At 42.8% G+C, this 14706-nt stretch overlaps 1 long non-coding RNA gene across 2 annotated transcripts in view; it reads left to right on the top strand.

The window, feature by feature from the left end:
• Positions 1-4381: 4381 nt before the first annotated feature.
• Positions 4382-14706, top strand: part of LOC310922625 — a 275851-nt gene continuing 265526 nt past the window's right edge. Inside the window, exon 1 of one of the 2 annotated variants that reach the window (XR_014592455.1) lies at positions 4382-4456. This is a non-coding gene — a long non-coding RNA (uncharacterized lncRNA). Of the gene's footprint in view, positions 4472-14706 lie in introns of both variants that reach the window. The other variant, XR_014592456.1, reaches the window with a different exon arrangement.

Below are 14706 nucleotides of genomic sequence, written 5' to 3'. Positions count from 1 at the left end.
GAGGCGAGCAGGGAGCAGGTGCCGGAGCCGATGGTCACCGAGTGTGTCACGACGCTGTCACAACTCCTGCCACAGCGCTGTCGGGGAGTGCGCTGCGGGCTCACGTCCGGCAGGGCACAGACACTGCCCGGCGCCTCCCCGCCGCCCCCAGGGCCGGTTCAAGGCTCCCCCGGCCCAAGCACGGTGCTGTGGGTGTCGGCAGCCCCTCGGGGGCCCCGCTGCCCCTCGGCATTCCCGTGGAGAACTGTCCGGGCAGGAGCACAGGAAGAGCGCAGGGCCGGGAGCGCACGGTGGGCAGAGACAATTAAAAATGCTGAGCTTCCAGCCCAAAGGTCGCCACAGCTTCTTCGGAGCCATCTGCTCCATAGTTAATTAATGGAAAAAGCAGTCTCTGATTTTAAAGCACCCACAGTGCCTTTCGCTGATCCACTTCCACAAATCAGAATAAATTGCTATGAGAACCTATTGCTCAATGTGTGTTAGTTTCTTTAGTGGTGAAAAACGTGTCACGTAGTGTATGTACATTATTCTCAAGAGAAATGGAGGCATTTTCATTTGAATCCATACAAATCAATTGTATCAAGCATGCACATATTCCTGCACCTCCCAAGGGATATCTGTAAAATGAAACAAAAATAGATAATAAATGCTCATGCACATTTAATATCTGGATGCAGTTCCTATACCATATTGTTTTAATGATTGAAAACCCAAGTATTTTGATGGAGACTTCAAACACATCTGAGTCAGCATATAAACACCAGCTAGGGATCTCAGACCTGGGGATTTTGTGTTGCCAGGATTCATTACTCTCACCAGGAACTCCTTCAGCTCTGCGCTGTACTTCCAACTCATCTCTACTGATTTCTGCCCTGGCTGTGACCTTCACCTTCCCTCATCCCAGTATTCCCCATAATTCAGGTTTTAGACACACAGCTCAACAGATTTCTCTCTTCCTTACTATTTATCTTGTAGGTGAATGTGGAAGGTAGTCAGAAGGAAGTTAAGTAGGAGTACCATAATGCTGAACACTATTAATGAATGCCATCCATCAGCTATTGTCTCTATAAACCAGGTGTCAGAAACAGTTCTCTGTCCCTCGTTGCCCTAATTTTCCAGTGTCTGAAACCACCTCTGAAGTCTGAGAATCAATCAGATGACACATTCAGCAGTCATTACACTGTTCACTGTATGTAAGAATTTCATTACTCCAGCCCACAAATGGGACTCTGTGACAGACTCAGGTATGAACTGATCTTTGCTAACGGTACTTCTAGTAGTCACAGCCCTAACTAAATCTGCAAGTAAAATATTAAAGATGGAGCAGATGTGGGCAAGGAGAGAGCTTGTCTGGTTCTGAGAGACAACTCTGAATAAGGTCAGAGGAGATCTGTGTTTCCTTAAACATGGAATACAAAACGGTTGTGATCTAATGGGCTGGACAGTGTACATTTCATGATGATGGTTTGTAAGGAAGACATGTTTGGATAGTTTGTGGATTGATTTTTCTGAAACTACTGCAAGTATTTACGCTTAGGGCAACTCAGTATCTCTGCAGCTGTGTGCAAATTCTGGTGACAACACGACTACCTCTGTACCTACTGTTTCCTCTGAATTTGCCACTCAATACACCTTCAAAATTGGTTTCTCAGGCTTCCCCTTGAATACAAACTTACAGGTGCTGTACCTGTGTTTCCTTCACAGCTCCAGCCCATGCACAAAACTGTTATGCTTCCATGGTAGTCTTGATTCCAGCTTACAATCCAATCCTGGGCTTTGAAATTTTGCTACACAGAATGGATAAGATAATGTTGGAACTAATTAAGTCCTCCTGCTCAAGCAGGATCTCCTATAGCATATAATTCAGGATTGGATCCAGGCAGCTTTTGAGGACCTCTTATGAGGGAGACTCTATTACTGCTTGGGCAACCTGTTCCAGTGATGTTCATCCACACAGCAGAGTTCTTAGTTGTGTTCAGATGGGACTGCCTGTGTTCCAGCATCTGCCTGCTGCCTCTTGTCCCATTGCTTGGCACCACTGAGCAGAGCGTGGCTCCATTCTTTTGACAGGATCTCTTCAGATACATGTAAGCATTGATCAGGTTCCCTCTCAGCTGTCTCTTCTGGAGGCTGAGCAGATCCCAAAACTCAGCCTGTCCTTACAAGAGAAATGCTCCAGTCTCTTATCAACCGGTGGGGAATCCAAAGAGCCAGCACACACTCAGCTTGCCAGCTACTCACTTTTGTACACCTCAAACAGTAAGACACCAACAGTGAGGAAGAGACCACTGCAGCCTATGGGCACATATTTTACTAAGCTAATGACTAAAGGTTTGCACAAAAGTTCAAGCAAAATTCTTCCTTGGCCTTCTCAACCATTTGTTGTTATTATCTCCTAGTTTAGGGAATTTGTGGTGTCACTATCCTCCACTTCTCACTTGTTTGATGGATTTATGATGTCATCTTGTTCTCACTTGCCCTCCCTGAGGCCCTGATTCTTAGTTCCTGCCAGCTATCCTGCAGAGATAAGGTGTATTATGCATATAACAGAGGGGCTGGAGCATCTCTGGCACTAATTCTAAGGTCTTGCTGGTATAGGAATGCTCACAACAGAGCATTTTTTGGACAGATTTTGAGGACTTTCAAGGATGAAGACACCACAACCTTCCTGAGCAACCTGTTTCCATGGTCCTTCATTCTCACAGGGAAAAAAAAAAAGATTTCCTTCTGTTCAGGAGAAACCTCCTGTGTTTCAGTTTGTGTCCACTACATCTCAGTGCAGTGGAAAGAGTCTGGATCTGTTGTCTTTACACCCTCCCTTCAGTTCTGTGGAATTCTCCCAAAACTTCTAGGCTGTGCAGTCTGAACTCTCAGCCTTTTCTATTATGAGAGATTTTCCATTCCTTTACTATCTTAGTGCTCTCCTTCATTTTTCTCTTGTACTGAATTTTCCAAAACTGGACATGGTGCCCTCATCAATATCAAGGAGAGGAGAAATATCATCTCCTTCGTACTGCTAGCAACAATCCTCCTAATCCATTCCAGGATACTGCTAGCCTTGTTTGAGGCAAGAGCGCATTGCTCACTTATGTTCACCTCGGTGTCCACCAAGATCTGGACATCCTTTTTTTCAGAACCAGGATGAGTCAGCCACAAAAATTCTGTGCAGGGCTATTGTAGGCTGACAGGGGCCCCTGCCTCCAGATCTGGAGGAGGCTTTGCAGGATGTGGAGTCAGAATATTTGGAGCTGCACAAATGTTATAGAGGGATGTTGTGAAAATGAGTGACACTCATCCACAAAAAAGTCTTGGGGAAGGCCTGAAAGTGAAAAAATGGGATGGGCCAGTCTGGATAGGAGAGAAAACAGTGCTGGAAGAGAGGAGTAATCATAGGTTCATAGGAAATTTCAGACTGGAAATGACACCAGGAGGTCCCCCTTGCAACTCTCAGCTCAAAGCAGCATCACTGAGGAGGCTACACCATGTGGCTAAGGGAGTTTTCAAGTCTGGTGCTGAAAATCTCAAAGGAGGAAATATTGCACAGCCTCTGGGCAGCCTGCACCACTCTGAGCTGTCCCCATAGGAAAATATAGTTTTGCTTTATGTCCAACCTGAAGCTGCATTGTTTCAATATTTGCCCACTGTTTCTCGTGTTGGGAGTTTGGCCTTGCCTTTCCAATGTGCAAGATTATAGGTAGGAGATGCCGAATCTAAATTTTCACCAAAGTCCTTTGCCTCCAGGCAGAATGGGATCCAATCCTTTGCAGAGCAGGTGGTCTAGTTCCCTCAGCATCCTGGTGGGTTCTGCTGTGCTCCTTTAATCCTGGAACTATCTTTCCTGAACTGAAGATCCCAGATCAGGCGACACAGTATCCACATTTGCCTTAAGCTGTGTGGAATTGGGGGGGAATCATCATGTCCCTGCTGGAGGCTGTGCTCCTATTCCTGCAGTGTTGGATACTGCTGGCCCTTTCTGCCAGCAGTTTTGCAGTGGTTCTTCTGCCACTCACTGTCTCCAGGATGCTGGAAACATTTTCAGAATTGTTATCCAGACTGACAGTGGTCAGTGCCTTACACAGAGAAAGTTTATATTGTTGAAGCATTTGAGGAGTTATTTCAAGACCTACAAATCTTCTCAACAACATTTTAAATAAAGCTATACCAGAATAATCTTCAGATCATAACTTTTTTTTTTTTTTTTTAATGTGTATCTGTGCTGTGATATCATGTTCACATAATCAGATAACAGAGAGATCATTCACAGCCATTTAATCTTGCCCTGGCTTACAGCAAGATGTATTTCCTCATCTTACTATGTATCTTACTAAAGGCCTTGTTCAGATGTGTTTCGGCTGTCTTCAATGATGAATTATCTTTAGTCTTTTTTTTTTTTTTTTTTTTTTTTTTTTTTTTTTTTTTTTTTTTTTTTTTTTTTTTTTTTTTTTTTTTTCCCTAGGTTTCATTTATCATTGTCTGTTCTGGGCTGCCTCAGAAGCAGCGTGGCCAAACGGTTGAGGAAAGTAATTCTGCCCCTCTCCTCTGGTCTCATGAGACATCACCTAGATTAATGCGTCCAGCTTTTGGCCCTCCAACACAAGAAGCATGTGAACCTTTAGAGTGGGTCTAGAGGAGGCCAGAAATCACCAGAGAGCTGGAACACCTCTCCTCTGAGGAAAGGATGAAAAAGTTGGGATTTTCAGCCTGGGAAAGGGAAGGCTCCAGGGAGACCTCACAGTGGCCTTTCAATATTTAAAGGGGGCTGATCGGAGAGATGAGGACACATATCTTATCAGGGTCTGTTTAAACAAGACAAAGAGTAGTGGTTTTAAATTAAAGGGTCACCTCCTTTCACCCGCAAGCTATGTTTCTTTTGATGTAGCCCACGCTTTTTGGGCTGCAAGTGCACCTGGCAAGCTCATGCTGTGTTTTTCATCTACCACCTCTGCCAAATCTTTCTCTGCAGGGCTGCTCTCAATCACCTCTCCTTCCAACCTGTAGCTGTGTCTGGGATTGCTGCGAACTCTTCATCCTGTTTGAAAAATGACTATTGGAAACTTACTCGTTTCTTTTTTGATTTTTTTTATTTCTTTTGCTTTGAGAAAGTAAGAAGTGTAAGTTAGAAAGACTGCTAGTGAAGACATACTGCCCCCAGGTGTCCATATGGGGATTAATTTGATTAGGAGGCAGCAATATCCCTTACTGAAATATCTTTCTTTTTCTACCCAAGAAATCAGATTCTCTGCTTTTATCATAGGTGTCCAACGACTTTCACTTTATTTTAGGATGTAAACTATCACCACAAGGACTAGAAATAGATGAGATCAAGTCTTGGGCACTGACCAAATACATAAGCTGATTTTTCTCAGGAAACTTTTACTTTCTGTTTTAATTTGGAACAGGCAAACTTTTAATAAATAATTTGCATACAGCTAATAGTTTTGGACAAATCAATTAGAATCTTACCTAGCTTACTTACAGTAACTAAGACAACAAAATTGGAGGTTATTCTCAGAGGAGAGACAGGGCGAGGCATAAAAACAGCAATGAAGGAAGCATGGTTTCTATTCACTGAAGAACAATAACACAAAAAAACCCCCAAAAGAACAAATAAACAAAAAAACCAACAAACCAAAACAACCAACCAAACAAAAAACCACCAAACAAACAAACAAAAAACCACAAAAAACAACAAAAAAACCAAACCAAAAAAACCCCCCAAAAAACCCCAACCCCTCCCCCCCCCAAAAAAACAAAACCAAAACCAAAACAAAACAAAACAACCCCCCCCAAAAAAAAAACCACACACACACAGAAAAAAAATATAAAATAAAATAAAATAAAATAAAATAAAAAAAAACCCAAAACCAAACCAAACAAAACAAAACAAAAAAAACACTCACAGAAACACAGAAAAGAAGATATTCTCTAGAGGCTAGAAGGAGAATGTTCCTTAATCTGCATCCATTTACTTAATTCTCTGAACACGACAGTTCACACATTTCCTATGAGATACATTGGTCACTGTGTGAGGAAGTACTACTTGTGTGACTAAAGCAGATGGCTCCTGGTGGGATCCTGTGCTCTTTGGAAAACTCATAGAAGTTTGATTTTAATGGCAGCTGCCCTTTAATACCTCAAAATTCTTTCATCTTCCTCTATGTGTCCTCTTACAACTTATTCAGCTGAAGTGCCTTTATTTGCTCTCATGCAAGCTTTCAAACATTTCTCAAATATTTATGGCTTCTGTCCAGCTTTGTGCCTACCAGGATTCCCAGGTACTGCCCTGAAAAGTAATTTTCCAGCTGTTAGGTCCCTATCATATGGGATTGTAGGGAAAGAAAGCAAAGAGATTTTAGTTAGAAGAGAAAGGATTATTCAGTCAAGGCAGGAAAGATATATTAACATTTCTAAGATGTAACAAGTAGCAGAAGCACAGTAGCTTTGCAGAAAAAACAATGTTTTACAAGCACTTGTCTTAGGGAAAAAAAGCTGATGTTGTTATTAGGGAATCGACCAATATATTATTGGTTAGCAGACCTCTGAAAATTTATCCTATTGGCTACCCAGGCTCACGCTATTTTAGCCTGACAGTGAAAATATTATAAAATATATGTACACTTTAAATAAATGTTTCTGTATATACCACGTCTGGTCACCATGCCTAATGCATTGCATAGTGCCCGGAGTTGTTCTCCTTTAGTTGCAGGACTTTGCACTACATTTTGTTGTATTTATTGATGTTTCTGTAAAAGCCCATTTCTCCAGCGTGTCCAGGTCCCTCTGGATGGCATCACAATCCTCTGCAGTATCACCCATTTCTGGTTTTCTGTCATCAGCAGCCTTGCTGAGGGTACCCTCTGCTCATTCATCCTGGTAGTTGATGAAGATATGGCGTGGCACAAGACCCAGTGTGGATTCCCGAGATACACTTTTAGCTACTGGCCTCCAGCTAAACTTCATGCCACTGATCACAGTCCTCTGGGCCTAACCATTCAACCCACTCTGCTGTCTGCCCACCTTGCCCATACTCCAGCAGCTTCTCTGTGAGGGTTTTAGGGGAGACAGTGTTAAAACACTGATAAAGCCTAGGTAGTCAAGTAGGAAACACCCGCTGGTGTCCCCATTTCTGCCAAGTCAGACATTTCATCACATTTCAGGTTATTAGGCTGGGCAAGCAGGACAACTTTGTGAATCCATGCTGAGGGGTTATCCTAGTTTCAGATAGGACAGAGTTAATTCCCTTGCAGTTGCTGTGAGGGGTGTGGAGCCTGGAGCAGTATGGGCATGCTTAGGTTGTTATTCAATACCAGAATACAGGGCATAAACTTGGGTGGAAGAAAAAAGGAATGAGACACAGAGCCATCGACATTTTGCTCCTTTTTTCAAGGGGAGCAAAACAGTGAACAGAGTGATGGGGGGCATGGTGTGGGTGATCCAGCTTGTAGGTGTGTCCATCCTTGTTTTTCATTGCCTTGGGTTTAGGGAAAAAATACTTCGACTATGGTAACATCTCCCATTTTCTCCCTTTGCTTGGGAAGCCACACGTCACTGGCCATGGTAAAAACAGGTGGGTTGGACTTATGTAGCCACTTTTTGCATGTAATTACTCCATTTTATATACTGTTGTTATTAGTATTGTTGTCTTTACTTTCCTCATCTAATTGCTGTTCTGGAAAACTGTTAAACTGTAATCTCTGCCTTTTTGTTCCTTTTTCACTGGAAGGAATGGTAGGAAGGGAAGAGGTAGCTTGGGGCTTAATTTTCAGGTGGTTTTAAACCACACCACCAGTCCTGATCAGCTTCTTGTTCTTCATGTGCAAGGAATGATTATTCCCCCACCTTCCAAAGTGTTCCCAGGAGCTGTTTTAGTGAAGGTATTCCAAGGAGTGGTGTTTCTCTGGGTGCAGATACAAAACGTGCATATAATAGTTAATTTATCATAATTTAAATGTCGTGAAGCTGCATTGAAAACAAGAACATCTAGTCCTTAGCAAGTAGCCAAAAGTGCTATCCCACTTCTTAGAAAAAAGAAGTAAAACCTCAACTGTTTATGTCTAGTAAAATTGCTTTACTAGATGACTAACAGTCCCAAATAAGTCTGCCTCTTAGGATTCCAGCACTGCCTAAGATAGTGCAGAGAGATGTCCTGGTTCTGCACAGGAGCACCGTAATGTGGTTTGCCAAAGTCTGTAGGTGCTGGATGATGGTGGGGAATTGCAGAGGAAGAATCTCTGGATAGCCTCTCAGGAGTCAGTGACCACTTCCTTGGGTGGAAATCTTGCCAACTGGCCCTCACCTGTGCCACTTCCCAGTGGGCTCTCCATTTTGGTTGCTTTTATATTGTGTGAGCTCTGTAGCATAGAGAGAATTAAACTGTGGGATGATATTCAGGATCAGTGGCAGCTCTTTACATGATTCATTACAGACACTGAAAACATGGTAACACACTTGCAAAAAGATTTGTGATTCCTCACAAATTGTTCTGTTGCTCTGCTCTATATTGTACAGAAGAAACTGCATTGGAAGAGTAAAGCAGTCACCCAGCCCTTGTTTTTCATTCCCATGTCTGTCTGTATAACAGCTTCAGGATATTGTACTTCTAAGCATGCATTGGGAATAAACATTATCACAGTATTTATTAAATTAAATTGAGCCACTTATCCTTGGTATCGTTCCATCAAGAAGCTTGGAAAATGCAGTGCATGTTTGAGATTTTTGCCCTCTGTACATGAGTAATAAATTTTTATATTTGGCATGTGTCTTCTACATTTTCAGTAGTAAATCAGCATAGTTTTGCTGACTGAATTAGAGATCTGCAGGTGATTTGTATGTCTGTGTTTGTGTGTGCACTCACATGTGTTGTTTCCATAACCTGCACATGGAAAAGTTAAAAATTATCCTCTGTGCTTTGTCAATTGTTTTGAGATGTTAAGGAATCTTGATTCAGAATTGCATAATCTATTGATATTATTTTTGTGAAATTGTTTAGAAGACAACCTTGTTCTCAGCAAGATAGCTGAGTAGATTACTAAAATTTTATTCCAGTGATACAGAAAAATGTAGATAGATTAAAATAGATATATTGAATTATATATTTACATATTAAATATCTATTGTCCTTTGTTGTAAACAAATAGCTCAATCAGCTATGAAAAGGGAGTTATGGATGAAACAGATAAATATACTTACAAAAGAACTCATACACTTATGAAATACATGATCTTAATGTCATCATTTTATTGTTTAACACAATTCTGTCTGCAACAAATGGTTCTTTTATGGAGTTTGCCTCCCATACTAATTGCTTGCTGAAATATGTAATACTTTTAGCATGGTTATGGAAGATTTTTTTCTTCAAAATAATTTTAAAATATCTCTATCCTTAGAAAATATGATTGTGGGATAAACATGAGTATAGTCAAGAAAGTATGTGAATTTGTGACCAAAGCTCTGTTAATATTTAAGGTGTATATTTCAGAATACTCATGCGAATATGTGAGGCCTTTTATTTTTTTTTAAAGGCCATACTTCTTTATTTCTCTTGAGTGAATCTAATTTGGATTATTCAGAGTGGATCTTTAGCTTTTCTACAGCTTTTTGTGACCTAACCTGACATCTTTCCTTCCTTCTTGTATCTTTTATGCCCTATCTGTTCATCTTCACACTTAATATTATAAAATTTATGTTACTGCATTTCTAAAGTTCACAGTTTTTCTGTATTTGAGAAATATTTCTAGTTATGCTATCTGGAGGAAAAAGTCTCCATTCTTCACAGCCTATTTCAGTATTGCTGCTTTTAGCAGAAGCTTTAGCCTGCTTATGTTTGACCATTAATCTGTTCAGTGTAAATTATGGTCATTTTATTTCAGTCTATTAATGGGATTAATTGAAAATTAATTATATTGCAATTATATTGTCTCCTACCAGAGAGACACTTTCAATATAAATTACATTATATGTTAACATTTTATTTGTTTTAATAAGTAAATAAATAAATAAAGACACTGGTCACACCTAGATTATTTACCTATTGCTGACCACTGAGAAACTATGGGAGGAAAATTCTTTACTTGATATGGAACAATTTATTTGTAATTTAGCTAAAGTTCTTTCTGAAGTGGCCTTTTCTTTGCATTTTTTCATGGTAAGAATATAGATGTCTTTGCAAGGACATTTAATAATCAGTAATGTTCTTCTCAGATTTCTTACTTCATAATCTTATATTTCTCAATAAAAGAGAACATAATAGGAGAGTCTTATTAAAATACTTAGTTCTGCAGAACTACCAGACATGTTTGTAGTACACTGTATCTGTTCCTCAAAAACAAGACAAAAATATGACTCAGTTTCTATAAATCATCATCCTTTTAACAGATCTTTCATTTGAAGTAGTTTGCTTCTGCTTCTGAGCTTTGAGTCACACAGTAATTCTAAAGGAAAGACAGAAAAAATATAATGTCTAGACAATTTGCTGTCCTAGTTGCAGAACAGTAAAGTGAGATAAATTGAAGATTTGCCCTTTCTTTGTTGTTTTTGCAAAGAGCATCAAAATATTGTCTGCCTATCAAAGTGTGTAAGTCTAACCTTCATGCTGAAAGGAATTAAAGTTGAAAAAAAATGAAAAGAAGACTAAAGGATTATGTTTGCAATCATTATATACCTTCTCGACTACCTTTCAATCTGTGGGCACTATCAGGTCACCCAATGACTCAGTAGGGATATATAAAAAGAAAGCTCTGACATAAACCTTTCTAGGGAGGAAAGATCTCCCTCCTATTGAGATAAACTTGATAAGACACAATGTACACTGTAGATAGAACATAATTTTCAATTCTTTGCTTTGTTATTATTTCAACTTTATTGATGTTTTTGCCTATCGTTCTCAAAAATGAGCAAGAAAATTATGAGGCATCAGGCCCTGACCTTTATTGCCCTTGATAAATTAATCAGTGCTTTTGCTCCATGTCTGTCTTGGTTTAGCAGATTTTAGTTAAGGAAAACAAGAGAAAATCAGACAAAATTATTCACTATTTACTAAACTCATATGAGTTGTTCAAAATTATTTGAGGGCGCAAAGAGCCCATAACTGAAACACAGGTAATCAAAAGGTTTTTCTTTCTCTAAAGAAATAACTCTTTGAGGGAATGAGACAGACAAATAACTACAAAAGATACAAGTATATCTTTCTGTCTTAGCAACTTCTTCGTCTTTTGACAAAGCAATAAATCCTGGCAAATGCAGAGGAGAGTGAAGGAGAAAGGGAATGGAGACTGTGTAGCAATTCTCCAGAGTATTTCCCAATGTTTACAACTAAAGGTCCATCTGTTGCATATACACCATCTTGATATATTTTTCTTGGACAAATATTTGTTCACCCCTTACAGATCCTGCATAAGCTTCTAACATCTGCAGTATCCTGAATCAAGAAATTTGAAAGCTCAACTGCAATTGCCATAAGTGACCCTGCAAGACATACAAATAGTTGTTCTGTATTTGCCTTCTTTTTGCCACTCATAATTCAACTTTCACATATAGGTGTCCACCAAATCCTACAACCAGCCACTTGTGGATTTAAGTGTAAATACTTCTCTGAAAATACTTTCTTACAGGTAGAAATCCAGAATGGGTATACCAGGAACAGCTAAGTAGCCTAAAATTCTCCAGCCTATGGAGATCATACAGTGGGTTTGTGAAATCAGGAGAGAGGGTGAATTGTGTGAGAATGAGTACATATTTTCCAGTACACGTCCTAGAAAGCATTGAATGAAGCTATTGTGGAAAGGCTGAGAACAAACCAAAGGTGGAGGTCTTTTGCATGATGTTCAATTAAACTTTGTGACTTTGCTGCCATGAGCTGCTATGGAGAGAGAAAATTTACATGGATTCAATAAGTTTAAGATCAAAGCAATGGGAAGAAAATCCTCTGCAAGTTATTAATACAGAGGCATTGCATTCAGTCAGTAAGCCCTAGATCTGCATGTTTTCAGAGGTTACAAGGGCATTTGAAAAAACTACAGTATGCTCATTCTGTTCTAATTTTCCTACTTAGGCATCCACTACAGGCAGGTATTAGAGCGTGTATAATGTGTTAGATGGACCACGGATCTATGCAGCCCTTGGGATCTGCACTCTTCTGGGCTTGGTTTGTCACTCCAGTTTCTCTGTCTTTACTTTCTCTAAGCTATTGCAAAAATGAAGAAAACATAAAAGCTGAGATTAGCATTATAGTCTTTTATCAAGGACATCTTGGATGATGATTGCCTTCTAAAAGCTGCAGAATTTTTTGGACTGTTGATCCCTAAAGTGGGCATATTCCTGCAGCTGATGCAGGAGCTGCCAGTACAGTTAATTTGAGGTCTCTTAACTGAAAATCCCTTTATGTGGGGGTGCTGGAATAGTATCATAAGTTTCTTAGTTGTAGGTTTGTGATTAGTTGTGATTTGGACTTTAACCCTAGCCAGGTAAAGTTTCTGTCTTGGAATGTGCTTATCAGAGGTTGATAAGAGTTGCCAAGACAACTCTAATCCTCTGCCCTGGGTTTCGATCGTCCTATTGTGTTTTCCCCCATCCCATTGTACTTCTCCCCCACATGCCCACCATCCCCCAGACCCCAGACCTTCAGGAGAGGTGTCTGACAGGGATTGGTGAGTCTCACAGGGCCACATCCCAAATCCACCTGATTTGTTAATGTTGTGTATTGCATTTTGACCTTACCCACCTGGCTTTGTGTGATTGGTCTTGTAACCTGTATCCACCCCTGAGATTTTGGGGGAACAAAAACCCCCTGTAACCGAGGCCCAGGGTCACTCCCCAGAGGCACAGGCCTGGAACCAGGGACTGCCCCCTGAGTTACCCGAATAAAACCTTTTCTCCCTGAGCCTGGAGTGTCCCCTCTTTCTAACCACGGCCGAGACAGCTAGGGCAACGGGGCTGCGGAGCCAAAAACCCACGCGAAGGTACTGTTGGCGTATCACAGCTAGCAGGGCGGCCCAGCTGACGCTGAGCTGACCTGAGAGACAGATACGCGAAGCAACAGACTGGCGCCCATTCGTGGGGCCTGCAGACGCCTTTTGACCCGCTGTGCCGTGGGAGCTGACACGGAGGCCTGAGGAAGACTCGGACCCTGTGACCCAGAGACCTTCTGAGAGGACGTCGCCTTGTCGTGTCCCGAGGTCTTCAGCATTTCACGGAGCCACTGGGGTTGCTAAAAAGCACCCCTGGTGGAAGAAGGGAACAGCTCCTGCCCAGAGGAGTCCCTTCAGGCTTGTGGTTGCCCCAGCAACGTCTCCAGTGTCCCGAGGGCTTGGTGAGTATATTTCCTCTAAGGGAGGGGAGGATACTCACCACAGAGGCTTGGGAAGCCTCAGGGAACCCTAGGAGGGACGGGACAGGGGGGGACCGGGGGTCCACCCGAAGGAAGCCCTTACCCCTAGGAAAGGACGCCCACAGGGATTTGGGGGGTGGTTTTCCTGGGAAGGGGTGGTGGAAAAGGATAACAGCTAGTCGGAATGGGAAACGGACTAAACACCACCCAGAAAGAGGTTTTTAAAAGTTTAATTGGAGTTTTAATTGTTGCCAAAGTTAAATACTCAAAAAAGGAACTGAAAAAGTTTATTAGGTATTTGTTTTTGCATTTTCCGAATGTTAATTCGGACCAAGTGAACAGCATTTGGTTCTGGGAAAATGCTTCTAAAAAGTTGGAAAAATTAGGGAAGTCAGGAGACGTCCTGGCTGCAAAATTTGCATTCTGGCCGTGGCAAATAAAAGCTGCCTTAGAAGAGATCACAGGAATGCAAGATAACAAAGTTGCATTCTCTCACTGCCGTCCCTCAGTCCCTTCCCCCCATACCCCTCCCCCTGCCTCTCCCAAGTCCCCCCAACCCCCCCGGTCCCATTCCCCTGCCTCCCCGAAATCTCCCAAACCCCCCAGGTCTCCCCTTTTCCCCTCCCCGAAATCGCCCAAGCCCCCCAAGTCCCCTAAAACCCCCAAAACCCCCCCAGGTATTTTAAAAAATGCTCCGGCCCCCCACAGTTCCCCCTCTCCGAGCATTTTGAGAATTCCTGGATCCCCCGCCCCCCGCAGCCACGGCCGGGCTGTTCGGAGCTCCCGGGGCAGTCTGGCTGGCCAGAACGCCCAAACCCCCCCCACTACCCCCCCGATTTCCCCGGCCAACAAACCCAGAGTCCGTTTCTCATTCGCCGAGGAAGACCACCAGTCCTCAACCCGCCCGGTGGGGTCCGGCAGCGAGAACGGCTGTGAGAAACCCCCGAAGGGAGACACAGAGACCCCCCCCTCCCCAGAGAACAAAGAAAAATGCCTCCATAATGGCGGCAGCCACGAGGTGCAGCCTCTTGGTGCCCTTCCCCCTTCTTCTTGTTCCCAGAATGCCTTTCAGCCCCCTCCTACTGGCCCTTCCCTGTACCCGCCCCCTTTTCCCTCACAAGGCTTGCCTCCGCCCCTTCTCCCGCCCCTTCCCCCGCCCCTTCCCCCGCCCCTTCCCACGCCCCCGCAGAGCCAGGGGTGGGGTTTACCCCACTCCTACTGTGAAGGCACTGCCCCTCCTCCCCCGCCGAGGCTGCCGGCTGCCCCGCCCCTGCCCGGGCTGCCGGCGCCTCCCCCAGTGCTGGGACCGCCCGGTGCTGGGACTGCCTGGGCTGCTGCTTCCCCCCCCCCGGAACCGCTGCCGCCGGCACTGCCGGCCCCCC

This window comes from Zosterops lateralis (assembly GCF_965231275.1).
Source record: "Zosterops lateralis genome assembly, chromosome: Z".
Lineage (NCBI taxonomy): Eukaryota > Metazoa > Chordata > Aves > Passeriformes > Zosteropidae > Zosterops > Zosterops lateralis.
The sequence above is the reverse complement of the archived record's forward strand: the minus strand, read 5'-3'. Positions and strand labels throughout refer to the sequence as shown.